The sequence below is a fragment of the Sturnus vulgaris genome, chromosome 1 (assembly GCF_052056855.1).
Source record: "Sturnus vulgaris isolate bStuVul1 chromosome 1, bStuVul1.hap1, whole genome shotgun sequence".
In the NCBI taxonomy this organism is placed as follows: Eukaryota; Metazoa; Chordata; class Aves; order Passeriformes; family Sturnidae; genus Sturnus; species Sturnus vulgaris.
In genome coordinates this window covers 35,547,486-35,562,567 of record NC_142243.1, presented here as the reverse complement: position 1 = coordinate 35,562,567, position 15,082 = coordinate 35,547,486, and the positions used below count along the sequence as shown (strand labels likewise).

General features: G+C 38.1%; 1 long non-coding RNA gene across 3 annotated transcripts in view; it reads right to left on the bottom strand.

Moving 5' to 3' along the window:
* Window positions 1–220: 220 nt before the first annotated feature.
* LOC148225147 (uncharacterized) overlaps window positions 221–15,082 on the bottom strand; it is a 33,165-nt gene continuing 18,303 nt past the window's right edge. For 2 of the 3 annotated variants that reach the window (XR_015803251.1, XR_015803243.1), the window contains one exon: window positions 221–14,340. This is a non-coding gene — a long non-coding RNA (uncharacterized LOC148225147). The remainder of the gene's footprint in view (window positions 14,341–15,082) is intronic. The other variant, XR_015803262.1, reaches the window with a different exon arrangement.

The window sequence follows — 15,082 nt, the reverse complement described above, 5'->3', positions numbered from 1 at the left end:
ATGAGAGCCCAATTAGTCCAATTAGAGCCTTTAATTTAAAAAGGAACGAATGTGATGGAGTGCTGGAATATTAAAAGCTTAACGGAAACTGCAGCTTGATGGTTACCCTCAAGCGTGTCCACAACACAGCGTGCCCGGCCGGAGTGCCCTCACGTACCCCAAAAATTGGTTTAGGTTTGCTATGAGACGAACAGGAGGGACTCGGTGGAAGAGCAGTCTCTTAGAGAGCCACGTATTTATTTTTACCTCTTAACACGGCTGCATGTTGCAAGAGCTTGATATTTCACGATTAAGTTGAATAAAGGGAAATGAAATGCCAGAGTTGAGGCACTTGGCCCTTTGCTTGAAATTCAGAAATTGAGTCAGTTGGGGAGACAATACATTGAGAACACGAGTAAAATTTGAAATTGTAGAAATAAAAGTGCAAAGAGTCACACTGAGCAAAGAGACACCTAAGACGACCCACACCATCTGACCTTCAGCATTCGGCTGAAGTGCTTAATGCAGGAGCTTGACTCAGATTATAGTCGAATGAAAGCGCTACACTTTTAATTTAGGTTCCCCCAGTTGCCCTCAAGAGATCACTGACTGTGCCTGGAACCGCTGGCACAGACATCAGATACCTACCCTAGATAGCTTGAATAAGGCAGCAGAAATATCCCCCTTCAGCATAGTGGTGGTGAAAACTCTGGATTGAAGGGTACATTTTCAGCCCTGTCCCCCAGCTCCAGGGCTTTACCATGGACTGCAGAGCAGTGCCATCACACCTTTGTATGAGGGCCTACTGCCCTGAGCTGTCTCCAGCTTCTCCTTCAGAACACCAAGGGACAGCTTACTACTCCAAAACACAGAGCCACAGGGATAATGTCTTCTGTCTGTTTTTACTGTTTAGATCACTTGGCAGATGAGAGCCCTCATTTCAATCTCCTCTTCCTGAAGAGATTCACATTTGTGTCCCCATGGTCATTGAACAGCCACCAGCTTACAGACTGGTGCTGGTGAGAGCGTTTTCTTCAATATTCTGTCTGCAATCTGAACAATGGTGCTTGTCACTGCAGCAGAAAAGGAACCATAAGGTGTGATGCAGATTGGAGGAAAGTATGACACTCTTTGGACAACATTACTTATCCAGTATCATTTCTAGTGGGTCGAGGAAGTTCAGAATCTGACCCTGCTACGTGACTCATATATGGTCCCAATTTAATCAAACTATTAACAAAGCTTAAGGTTAAATGAAAACCTGCACATTTGCAGGATTTAGGCAGTAAACACTAGGGACATTAATATTAAACTTAAGATCTGAAATAGCCAAAGTTTGTGGTTTTCATGAACAGTGAAACAGTGATTTTACCATTTGCTCTTATGTGAACATCTCTTGCCTGAACAACTTGCCTTGCCTTTTAATTAGGAAAAGTCATCCTTGAATATTAAATATTATCCAATATTGTATCTACAGATGTGGACATCACAAACCATCCCTACAGGAGACACTTTGTCATTAGGAGCGTCACTGTTTCTTCTGAAAGATGAAATTTATACGCAACAGGCACAAAATGTTATTAGAATCATTTGTCACAGAGTGTTGCCAGTAAATTGGTGAGGAAGATGTGTGCTTTCTGTCATCTTGCTGCTTAAGATGTGTTATAAATGAGAGACAAAAGTCTCGATATTCAGCAAAATTTAGGTTGTTTTATTTGATATAGACAGAGCAAGCAGCGCGCTGGGCAACGTGAGGGGTCACCGCCCACTCCACGCTCCACCCACTCCACGCTCCACCGAACCTTTGTTTGCAGCCTCTTCTTATACTGTGGTTTCTCGTTGTTCACAAATTCACAAAGCCTTTGGGTGACAATCAGTCACAGATTGCTATCCGGTCCTTGTAGATGACCACCAGAGAAGTTCTGGGAGTCTGGTTTTTGGGATAGGCAGTATTGATTAGACAAAGGTAGGAAGGGCTTTTTGGGAAGTCCGATTTTGCAAGCTGGTAGCCGATACAACTTATTTGAAAAACATAATATAACATAATGTAATGTCACATAATACAACATAATATAACATAACAAGGTGATTTTAAACAGAATTATTTAATCATATAATTTCCTTTATCTAGTGTCCATGCTTCACTTCAGCTTAGTATTCTGGTTTATACAAACCCCAATGCTTTTGTGATTAACACGAATCTTTTATCAATTGTCACAGATGCACATAGCAGAATACTAGTTTTAAGGCCTTTAGCAAAATTTGATCAGTCCTGTCTCAGAGAAAAAAAAAAGGATTGAAAAAACCCTTTTCAACTCTGCCTATCTGTCCAACCTGTATAGAAACAAGATAACAACACTGAAAAAGAAATCATTGAACTTTAGCCCTGGCAATTCCGTAATGAATGATATCAAGACCTGCAGACATTGCCAGACTTTTGACTGTGAAGATGATGATCCAATGCAAATAGGAAAACTTCTGAATCTAGTCTTAACATGAATCAATGTAATACTATCTGTATTATGCTTCTTCTAAGTAGTGAAATTCAATTACTGATAGAAACATTGTATCAGACACTAAACTAGAAGGGTTATGCTAGCAAGACAGAAGTAGCAAATAATTAATTCTCCAAATCTAAGATTTCTTCTGATGACCATTCACTGATTTTTCTTTTTGTCCCATTCTGTTTTACAGGACTTCTTTAAATTAGCATGGTGTTTATTCAAATGCATTTTGAATGCTTAAAGCTGAAAAATATTTCCATGTACAAAAGGAGGCATTTCTGATAAACCAAATCCCAGAAATGGTCACCAAGACTGAGCTACTCCATAGAGACCTTGTTTATCCCTGTGAGATCAGGATTCCAAAGTAATTCATGTGATACTAATGCGAACTGCATACTTTCTTTGCCAGAACTTTTTGAAGATCAAGAGGTGAAGAAACGTTTTCATTATCATTATTCAGTAGTGGGCTCACCAGGCTCTATTTGTTTAATTGTTAAATGAAATAAGGATTATACTGGAATCAAAAGACCCTTCTATGACAATATTTAACTGTGAGGACTTGCTGTCATGTGCACATATTAGCCTTTTTCATAAAATCCTATTAAATATCAAAGTTCCACAGCTAAGCTAACATTACCCATTGAACTTTTCTAACTCAAATAGTGTGGCAGTAGAAACATGCCAAGAAACAGGATATGTTTAAACCCTTAACCAGTGGCTACATGGCCAGTGTTTAAAGAAGCCAAATACAGATTATTGCTAATACACCAAATACTTTTTATTCAAACATGAAAAACTTTAATTAGCAATTATCTTGTTTAAATGTTGCTTTTCTGACACCTCTGCTTGAAATATGTTTTTTCATTATTGTAAGTATCTCTACAATTCTGGTGATAATTTAAATTGCTTGACTTGATTGTTCAGGTCACAGTCTAGCACATACTTGTTTGTTATACTTGTTTATAATAAAGTATGCATGTTTAAGCTGTCCCATTACAGTTGGAATCTGATTAATAATTAATCCAAAGCCAAATTTATCTCTAAATAATGCATTATTGTATACAACATCTGCAAGGTGCAGGTGTGTTATATGCCCATAAAATGTGCAGGCAGTACAATGTGCCCTAAAGGTGTCAGAAAGAGGTAGGAAAACATAAATTGACAGATGTGTCTACTGCAGAGCATTTATTAACATTGTGTACATTAAAATAATTCTTTTTTTGCGGTTTTGGAAAGTTCATTATGCTAGCAGTGACTATAGGAGTTCCCTGGGAGTTGGACTTTGATGATCCTTATTGGCCCTTTCCAACTAAGGATATTCTATGATTCTATAACTCTGAGGATTTTTTTTTTTTTAATCAAGCAGCTCAACCATTTTAGCCTATTAAATACAGCTTAAGGAATGTTTGCTCTCTATCCTACCTATAATGCCTTTTAGTTTGGCTACCAGCCTACTCAGTGTGATGGTTGAGAATTAAAAAGAGCTTAAAAGTAAATCTACTCTTCCCCTACAGGCTCTTGAATCCAAAAGGAGTGCTTTTCTAAATCAAGGTAATTCAACAGTTCTTCTCTAAACTGCCTGTTTTCAAGACTATCATGCTGCAGTGGTTAGTTGGTTGCAGAACAGCTTTAAATCATATTGCTATGAGAATGAGACTCTTTGTATATATGTTTTCAAAAGGTCAAGGTTTTTAAAATTTGAAAGAGAGTATTCCCTTCCTGCCCATTAAAAGAGAAGACTTTAAGGGAAAGTTAAAGAGCAGACAGGAAGGACTTTCTGGATATCAGAGGCCTTCCTTAAGGCCTCAGTTTGCAAACTAGAAATTAAGTCTTTTTAAAAAGTCTTGACCTAGGCACTAAATCTGAGTAACTTTTTTGGGAATCCTGGAGTTATTTTAACAGAAAATTACAGTTTATCCTATTCTAATAGCATGCTGTTAGTTTGCCATTCTTGAAAAGGCTGAAAATCAAATCTTTGTCTTTAATATCACCATTTGGAAAATTTATTCTGTAGCAAGACTATTTGAGGTATTCTTGGATAAAGTTTCAGTGAAGCAAAATTTGCATTTTCTTCTAGGAGGAAAGGCAGGCACCCTGGAAAAGACTTGCATCATGCCCATTTCAGCAGAGGCACACACGTTTTATCAGAGGGACCAGGACAACAAACCTGCTCTTGAAGTGTTTCTGAGGAGTCATTAAAAAGAACATACAGTGTTTCCCATCTCTTGGCCTTGCACTCTGCTCTCTAAGGAGAAGTTACAGAGTTACAAAAACCAGATAAGAGCCGGGATTCTGCAAAGGATTGGATTTCATTTTTTCCCTCCTTATATTTGTTAGTAAGCACTGCATATATATAGAAGCATTTGACTTGTGAGACATAAGACATTTCATAAGTCATCTACTTTTGTCATTTGAGGCATCTGACTCTGTTATTACAAACAGAGTGTGGGCTATTATAAAATAGCCCACAATGAGCTTTTATAACTTCTTCAAACCCAAGCTTTTTTTAACTAACAAAAGTGTTAATAGTGATCAAAAGCTTTCATTAAATTTGCACAAAGAAAAAGACATAAAACTTTTGTTTTGTAATTTCAGCATTATATGCTTTGTGAATTCTCATTATAGTAGAATATTAAACACTTTCACTCCTTTGAGAAAAACTGCATCTTTTCCATTATAGGGGAGTAAGTAAATAACATCAGCTGAATTTTTTTGGCAGCCCGAGTTCCTTCTATAATTGTCTTCATTTGATCATGTCCATGGGGGTAAACACTGGGCCTACATGTGCTAAGTAGGAGTTGCAGTGTGTTATGTCTTCACTTCTGAAGGTTTAACGGGAGAGTTAACACACACACACTTCTGCTGATAAACAATTAACTGTATGCTGGTGTCAGCTTGTCCTGTTAGAAACCTTGCAACACAATACCACAAAATGAGGAATATATATGTATAAAACAGGAAAGAAGTGCCTTCATTGAATAGCAGTCAAAATCCACATAATTTACTTTAGCCTAGCAACTTTTCTGAATTACTTATTGGATAAATAGCCTGGCTTAAAAGGCCAGCCCCCAAAGAACAGAGATAGGACAGAAATGGAGACAGACAAGGATTTAATCCAGGGAGTTCCAGCCCTGGCTGCAGAGAGCTACTGGTCAGGGGGCTGGGCAGCCTGACCTGGGAGCCAATCACAGACACTTGCCCGGGAACATTGAAAGGGGTATAAAAACCGAGGTTAGAACTCAATAAAGGCTTTTGTCACATGGATCACAGAGTGTGGGGTTTTCTGTCTCGGGTCGCCGTTCGAACTCTACACATTAGTATCTTTTCTTAATAAGTGTTTTTCTTCTGTCTCAGAGTTCAATTAAAACCATGGAATAAATAGAAATATATTTCACTTCACTGTGGTTTCTTTTAATTGATTTTTGCCTTTTTTTCTGGAACAAATTATTAAAACAACTCTTTCAAGGAGCGTGATCTACAGAAATACTGTAGGAAAAAAGAAATATTTTTCCTTTCAGTAAAAGACAGGCACCAGGATGCAAGGCTTGACAGCCTGACAATTGACTGTGTAACCTAGACAGAGTTAAATACTTTCTTGCTCAGAGCAGAAGATGTTCTATAGAGCAATAGAGCTGATTTTGGACATGCAACCTTAGCTTGATTCTTCTGGGTGAGCATACTTGATTAAAATCAAGATAACTTCTGTGTATATATTGGCTGATATTATTTTATACAAAAAACCTCAACAAACCTCCGAGAAATTCTGGGAAGTGAAAATCTAGTTAGTCGTACATCACATTCAAAATTTTACTGTGAGAATTACACAAGCATCATGTCTTTACTCTAGGTTATTTACCAGTCTTTTTGAATGCCTTTTCTGCTATTCTCCCACTTTCTTTTTACTCTAACCATATTTTACTGCCGGATCATGAACATTTAGTCTGTGTAAGTGCATAATAAGGACACTAAGTCCGTAATTAAAATCCTTCTGAGCAAAATGATTACTTAGTCAATTAATAGAAACCAATACTAAAAATTGTTCCTTGATTTTAATCTATTGTCAGTGCAACTGCTGCTTCTAGTGGTCTTTCTGTATGCATTGACTCGTCTAGTCAGCAGTATTACATCAATAAATGTGTATGGCTGCCATGCCCTGATTGAATAACAAAACTAAACACCTGATTATTATCCAAAACCTTCTATCTCACTTAATTTAAATTTTATTTTTCAACAGTTTGAACTTCAGATAGCTACAGTTAAAGCAAGAGACTTTTGAAATTATAGGAAATATTAAATACTTAGGAATAAGAATAAGGAATACTTAGGAAAAAGAATAGATGTTATTTGTTAGTTGCAACAACTGCCCCAAGATCAAAGTACAATTTGTTCAGTAAGTTGTAAACACTTTCAGAGGAAGCATATGAAATAGTTAAAGTAGACAGTACACTGCAAGAGAAAACCATCTGATTTTACTTTGTCAGAAATTCAGCTGGGATTTCCATTTACTGCCATCAGAGAAATCATTATATAAATAGCTGAAACAATGTTATTTTTAAAAGATATATGACACAATAGTTGAAAATACTGAAACGTAACTTCCAATATGAAGAAACACATTACCATACAATAGTGAACTACAAGAAAGGACAGGCACTGTTTTCAATAAAATGATGAATGGCAAGTACATGGTTTCAAGAATTTATCATGTCAGGTTTACATTCCATCATTCCAGTTAACTCTTCTCACAGAGATTTTCCTATTTTAAAAAACGTCTTCATAAATAGTTCAATAAATTGTATATAAAATTAAAAGAGAAACTATATTATACATGTTGGGGGAAAAAAAAGAGACAGTAGCCCCCAGAATGCTCTTCAGGACTTCAAAAAGCACTGGAATGTGGTCAGTGCAATGTCTGCTTTTCAGGGTTGATCATCTATTCACTTTGAAATTTTGCAGATTTTTAAACACATAGAAACACCATCTGGAGTAAAACAGAATTTATGAGCAAACCTCATGAAAGCTTTGAAGTCTTTGGGCTCCCTCTTGCATTTGAAGCTATTGGTGCTATGCATGCATTGCAAGTGTGTCAGCAGCTGTCAGAGACACCCGATACGCGGCATGCTGTGATCTACGCACTTGGTACGAGTGCCCTGAAAGAGGGGTGAAGGAAAGCAGGGGAGAAACACAATGACACAGGATCAGGTTTTTAGCTTCTGCCTCAGAACAACGTGTTTACACACCTAAACTACACAATTTTACTCTACAGAAGTCAGGAAAGTTTGAGTAGCTCGAGCCATCTCTGGGGCTCACCTTCTAAGAGTTTATTCCCTCACAGAATATTTCTATGAGTTTATTCCCTCAGTCTGTCCATAGCGGATGCATGTGAGGAACTGCACAACGTAGCTTTTCTGGAAAAGAAACTGCAACCCAACCACCTCTTCTCATGTTGATATAGCTGCATGTTGATCAAGCTGTAACAGGGGCAGCAATTTGCCAGGGCTAAGAGCATCCCTGTGGATTTCAGAGAAAGGAAAAACAATCACGGGAAGAAAGACCAAAAATATATTAAAAAGCATCAAAATTGACTTAAGGCTTAAAGCTAATATATAAAATAAACCAATACTTTAAATAAAGGCAGATAATAGGTGAGAAACGAAAGATTAAGTGATTTTCTAATGCAGGAAGTGCCCAAAACCGATTGGGGAATTGGAGTGTGTGTTTTTTATGGTTTAGTGACTGAAAATGATGATACAAATGAAACCACTGAGCAAGAAAGTTCATTTCAGGCTAATGCACAGAGCTAGAAAAACTCGGGGCTCTATTGTATTATAAAAGTAGTAATGGCATTCATCTCCACCTGATGTAGCATGCTTTTCTGGTTAAACAGCCTTACAGATGATGAACACAGCCATAATTTTTCAATAGTGGAGACATTATTCACAAATTCAAACACAATTGTAAAAAAGCGGTTTGCCAAAGACTTACTTTTCAAAACTTGCAAGAAGAAGAATGTCATTAGTTAGAAACAGAGAACTGCCCATCCTGCCTCCAGAGATCAATGTTTGTCACTCAAGGTATGACCCTGTCACAATTCTGTTCACTTAGCTGGGAGAAGGAATGATAGACAGGAAAATGCAATTACCTTTTTCAAAAGAACCCTTTGTTCACTGCTAATCACAACTAAATGAAAGATAGAGTGTAAAACTTCATTTTTGCTGATCCAAACAGCATTATGGAAAGGCAGCCAGAGAGAAGGTGAGGGCAAGATCAAGGACCTGCACAGCCCTCATTGCCCTGTGCGTGCCCCAGCTCACTGTGACAGCATAACTGCAAAAATCCCTTTCCTCCAGTCACTACATTGTGGCCACATCAATCTCCAAATCCATTTAAAGCAGACCATTCACATCAGTAGAAATGTCTGGTTGTCACAGAAGGGAATTTGTCTCAAACATGCACTCTCTAAGTGTGTGCTGCCCAGGCTCACATACAGGCTCCAAAACACAGAGGTGGCTGTGCTCATGCACACAGATCCCATTTCCCCTGTTCTCCTTGCCGTCCTAAAACATTTTTTAACCCCTGTCTTTTTCCATTCCAAGTGACCAAAAAAAAAGTGAGGACAGTGTTATTGTAACATGATGCTGAGGGCATGTGCCATGAGGACATGTAGGGGTTGAGATGGGACAGCAATGGAGGGCTGAGGAGAGAGCAAGGAGCCAAATTTAGTGCCGTCACTACTGCCATCTAGATCAGTAACTGAGGTGGAGCCTCCAGGCACAGCCAAGTTCTCTCCCACAAGGAACCAACTGCTTTGATCCAAAAGAGAAGCTGGCTATGAAGCAACGTGTGAGCAGTGTGCACAACAGACCCAGGAATTAAGCAGAAAACTACAGCAGACACACCCTGTTGTAGCTCCCCACAAATCCACAGTGCAGGGACGAGCTTGGTATCATCCTATCCCATCTAGCAGAAGACAGTAAACTAATGGAAAATGTAGCTGGAAAAATTCAAACCAAAGCAAGATAAGCATGGTAAAGGCAGAATTAATTACTCATGCAAAATTAGATATTAATTGTAGCTGTATCTGGTTTGACATTACTGAGCTCCTTCTAAGACTAACATAGAGTGATGGGCACAGGATAACAGTTTGTGACAGAATGAAGATAAACACCCACCACTAAAGCAGCTCTGGAAACCAATTACCTAGCTATGTAGGTTTGCATCTGTCTTCTATAAAATATTATTAGCTATATATGACACTAAATAAACTAAGAATGCCTCCACAGTCTGAGAAAACTTCTACCACTATTCAAAAGAAGGACATGCTGTTTTTCTCTGAAAAGTCCCTCTGCTGATGTGCGAATCATATTATTATCTGATACATGAGAGATTAGAGGGTGGAGTAGCCAAATACAGTGAGAGAAACACTAACCAGGAGTATAAGACAAAGCACAGACATGCATTCTCATTAACCTCACTTCACATTCAATATAACGACTCCATTTTACTGACACTTTAAGTCACAATGACAATTGTTACAGATGACAATATAATGCCGGCTTTCACATTCATAGATCAGCTTTTTGCGTCACAAGTATTTTGATATGGTGCAATTTACACTTACTTTTAACTGCTCCTGTATAGTATAATCTGTCAGTCTATGTCTGCACTGTATAGTTTATATGAATAGTAGTGTGATAAATATATTATATCATAGATTAACTTTAGCAAAATGTTAAAATAGAGACTAAATTCCCTCTATGTAACCAACTCAGAGAATGGTATAAAGCAATTATTTTTCGTATACGTGTGGACTGGCTTGTCCAAGTGATAACAGTGACAGAAAACAGAGTATAAGCATCTGGGAAGGATTTTATTGACTCCTCACTATCAGGGAGTGTGGACAACAGCATGGAAACACAGGAAGAAATAAGATATATTGACCTAATCTACAGAACGTCCTGCAGACAAGTCAGAGGTTAAAACCAAACAAGAGAGTTCCTGGAACACCAAAAACTCAAAGGAGTGTTTGAATAAGGCATAAACTCACGAATATGCATGTACCCTCAGCAAGGTAACAGCAACCATTGTTAACAGAGAACGATGTTTTAAGTTGAGGTGTGTTCTTTGGCTAATAGTCAAAAATACCCCAGAGCTGGATATTTGTCTCATATTAAGACTTCCGAAAATTCGGAAGCGTGAACTTTGTTTTTCACACAATGAAACTGAAGATTCCTACTGACTTTAATATAACTATCCAGCACTTTCCTAATTTCTTCCAGCAGCTTGAATATATTCAGAGTAATAAATAAAAATGTGTGTTAGAGCAGATGTAAAGTTGCAGATAATGGGTTTTTTTTGTAAAAATAACGTTTTTTTCCAACCTTCAAACAATTTTTTCAATTCTATTGGGTTAGTAAAGGTCAGAAAAGACAAAAAATTTGTAATATCTTTGCAATATCTAATCCTTTTCCAGAACAATTCAAATCGTGTGACACCTCCTTATGTCTCCTAGCCCCTACTTGAGCAGTAATAGCCTTTTATAAAGGATGGAATGCAACAAGCTGTCCCCTATTGCCAAGACATTCCTTCTCTACAGCAGTGCAGGATGAAAGCATAAAGCCCAGGGAAAAAATATTTGGGTAGTAAACTAGTTCTCTTTCTAATTAAAATGCTTGAAGCCTACATGTGTTAAAACTCAATTTTCTAAGTAATGACCTTTGTCTCCAGGAGCATTCAACGATGAACACTTCTATGAATACATAACTCGAAGCTTGTCTGCTCATACACCCCTGCTTCTGTCCAAGCATCTGCATCAAGTACCACACCTACTTCAAAAAGCTCCTTCAGGCTGCCCCACTATAGCTTGATTTTGGTGATGGCAACTCATTCTGCTTTTCTGGCGTGGCTTTAGCTAGATTGTCTGATAAACAGATGGTCTTTGTCTTGCAAACAGCGGGCCAACAACTGAGGCAAAGCTGGGTATGGCAGGTGATTGCTAAACATCCTGGAAGTCTTACTAGGATATGAGCCAGCTTTATCTGCATGTGAGAAACCACAGCTGGATCACTCATTGCTTGAATAAGAGAATTCAGCCTTTTGTAAATCTTTTCTTCAGAAACATCAGATTTAGGAGTGCAAGTCCAATATGTAAGAAAAAACAACCCTGTGTCTTTAAAGCTACTCCACTGTGGAATGTCAGGTGCACACACACACTACAATCTACTACAATCTACTACAATTTCTTTCCCATTCATTGCCCACCCAGGAGTCTGGCTAGCACTCTTGGATGTCAGCTTCGATACAGTGGAGTTGTGTAACTTTGAATCAGACTGCTTCTGAAAGTACAGTGTGAGAACGAGCTGTGAGATGTTATCTGGAGCCTCTGCCCTTTGCTCAGGGGCTGCATTGCTCAGGCCCCCGCTATCAATCCTTGCCTGTACTGCATTATAGATATGGCTGTGCCTGCCTGTTTTCTTTGCTGATCCTGAGATTGCTTTCTGATTTGAATTCGAGGCTTGGCCTCAGACCTGTCTCTCCATTATGACTGCGTCTGTGTAATTTGGTACTTTGTCATTCAACAAGCAGTGGAACCAGTGAATTCTGGTCTATTATGGGTCCTCACATGCTACAATTACTCTCCTCCACCCAGCCCATTCTTCACTCAGAAAGCAGCAGAGCTGCCCTGGCTGTGTCTACAAGAGCTCACTTATAGCAAAAGCCTGAGCTCCCGACACACATTAGCTCCCCATCTCCACCATGCCTCTAAATCTCTGATGGTATGCAGTTTTTTGAGCTTCTTTCTCTGCTGAAATGAATAAATGGAAAGTCGTGACCAAAGCAGATGGACCTGTGATAGAGGCCATTTAAACTCTGGACATTTACTGAAGAAATCCGTTAATATAACACCATAACTTTTGCTAATGGTAAATGAGCAATAAAATCTGTAGTCAGCTTCTCAACTAAGAACCCAGCTGGCATCACCGGTACCAACTCATGCTTGTTTTGTCAAGCAAGAAAAACTGTTGGAGCAACTGGAGCATCCAGTCCTCCATACTGATGGAGAATTTATAATCAATGTTAGGACAAATCACTGATGTGCATCATGAACAAAGGTATTGATTTTGTCTCTAATTCCTCCAGAATGATACATTTATGAGTTATTTTCTTGACTTGCAGAGAAACTTCAGTCCAGCTCAAAACATAGCAGAGATAAACTAAATTTATTATGATTATTAGTCTATTTTCCTGTCAGGATGCCATGTAATTTCTGCTCAACAACACAGACTAAACAAGCACTTTTATAAAACTTCTGAAATGGCAGTGAAGACTTAACCAACTTGTTCAAATGCTTTCATAGCAGAAGACAGTATTTCTGTGTGTTCAGAGTATTCAGGGAAGATAAAAATTAGCAAAACAAGATGTCAAACATCACATTTTTAATCTCCTGATTAGTCTTCTATGACACATATAGAGAAAATAATACTACTTCACACTCTCTAAGTCTTTTCAGTGTTAACTGTACAATAATGGGCAAAGGAACATGATCCAATGGAATCTGAATTTATGGCCAAAAGAGGGGGTGTCACTCTTCCTATTACTCCCGTGCAAGTCAGTATTTCCTCTCCATGGATGAAACACTTTTTCCTTGGCTTCTATAACTGTTCTTGAAGAACCTGTAATGGGTGACTTCATAGCTGGGTAAATGTGGCTACAAAACACATATTATCTCCAGATATTTCTAACTCATTCAGCAAAGGTAAAGTAGCACATCATTTTAAGCCCCGGTCACTTGTAACTACAATTTTCACCAATGCAAAATGGAGCTGCACTACATTAGTTCAGGACATTTTAGATTTCATGCTTTAAACAGTTTTACAGATGGAACATAGTTTGGAATGCGGTTTTCATATATTATATAAGAAAGAAAGGGAGATTGAAATACTTGTAATGAGCTTAGTGGTGGGGCTTGCATAATTATAGCAGTCTATACTGAACTTGGTCCAGTTCTAGTGGAGAAAGTATGTTCCCCTGAAAAAACAATTTTATCTGAAGTGGCATTTGAAAAAGTGAAATTTCAATTCTACTAAGCTGATATATTGCAACATGTCCTGTAAATGCTCTCCTTATTTCACAACTCATCAGCTAACACTGGATTTCAGGCTGCTTATTAAAAACACTAATCATTACTTCATTTAAAAACATTAGATTCCGTTTCAAATATATGGCATATATTTTGAACACCAAAATGATCCAATGAGCATCATTTGAGGGCTTCGACGGCTCTGTTAATTTGAAAAACACAGTGCAAATCAAGATTTTAAAACATCTTTGCACCTTGAACACTTGCATTAAGCCTATGTAGACATGGTTGTCTTGCAATCATCACAACTTTATTTACCCTCTCGAGATCTAACCAAGGACATTTTCTTTACTCCTTGTGAAAAATTGTGAAAATACCCACTGAGGAGACATGATTTACTTGATAGAAATGTTCAGAACAGATCTTTAAGCTCTGACAATGCCTCATTCCAACAGAAATTAACAGCCCACTGAGAGTTTATTGCCTGGTTATCACATGAAGTCAAATTCTAAGGCTGAATAATGCTCCACATGGCTGTAACTGCTCTCTGAACTACCTCATGTAATTGATTAAACCTGAATCACTGTTATGGGAGTCTTTTACAATGTGGAAGCTTTTCTGCTCGTTCAGTGTAGCCAACAAACTCACCCCCTGTAGGAATATACAGGTCAGGGATGCCAGCAGCATGAGTCAAAAATCACGTTTGCATACAGGCAGTCAAGCACAGGATTTGTTTCCTTGGTGGTTTATGAGTTTCAGTCTTGATAAAGTGACAACCTTCAAAATCATTGATTTGATCAGAAGGGAGACTCGGACACACATCCCCAACATGAAATCTGTAAGTTCCCAGCCACTTTTCTGAATGCAGCAGAAATAAAACCAGCACTGCTCACTCATAGCACACTGTACTCAGTCCAGGGACAACTAACTTCCAAATTGTGCTGTCCATGCAGCCGAAATTAAAGTGTCCATACAGCTGTGTGAGGTTAAACTTTTGGGTGCTTTTAGGCACCCAACTTATAGCGTTGGTTTTTTAATGAGCTAAGTAGCTAATAGTTGTTATAAAGTTGTTTATTGCAGAAGCACATTAGTCTCAAAGCAAAAGTCACAGGCGCTAAAGTCTATGTTAAATTTTGGTATCAAGTTTTAAACAGAAGCAGAAACAAAGCAAAAGCAAATGGCAAAAAGCAAATGGTAAAAGCAATGGCAAAAAGCACCAGCTCTCCCCAATGTACATTTTTATATAGAAACTTCCTATCAAGCTAAGACACAAACTTGGACTACTACTTCTTAACTTATTAGAATTCTAGTTTCTTAGCATGCCAGGCTACATATAAACTACATATATGTTTACCTTGTTCTATTTGAAAAATGTAAGCAATATTTTTACTATAGCTTTATTAGGTTTAAGACTAACTTCTTGAAGCCTCCATGGAACCCCTAGTGTTTAACACTATGTTTTTCAACCTTTACTAGAACTCGAACTTTTATACTGGTATCTAAGACCTTTTACTTACTA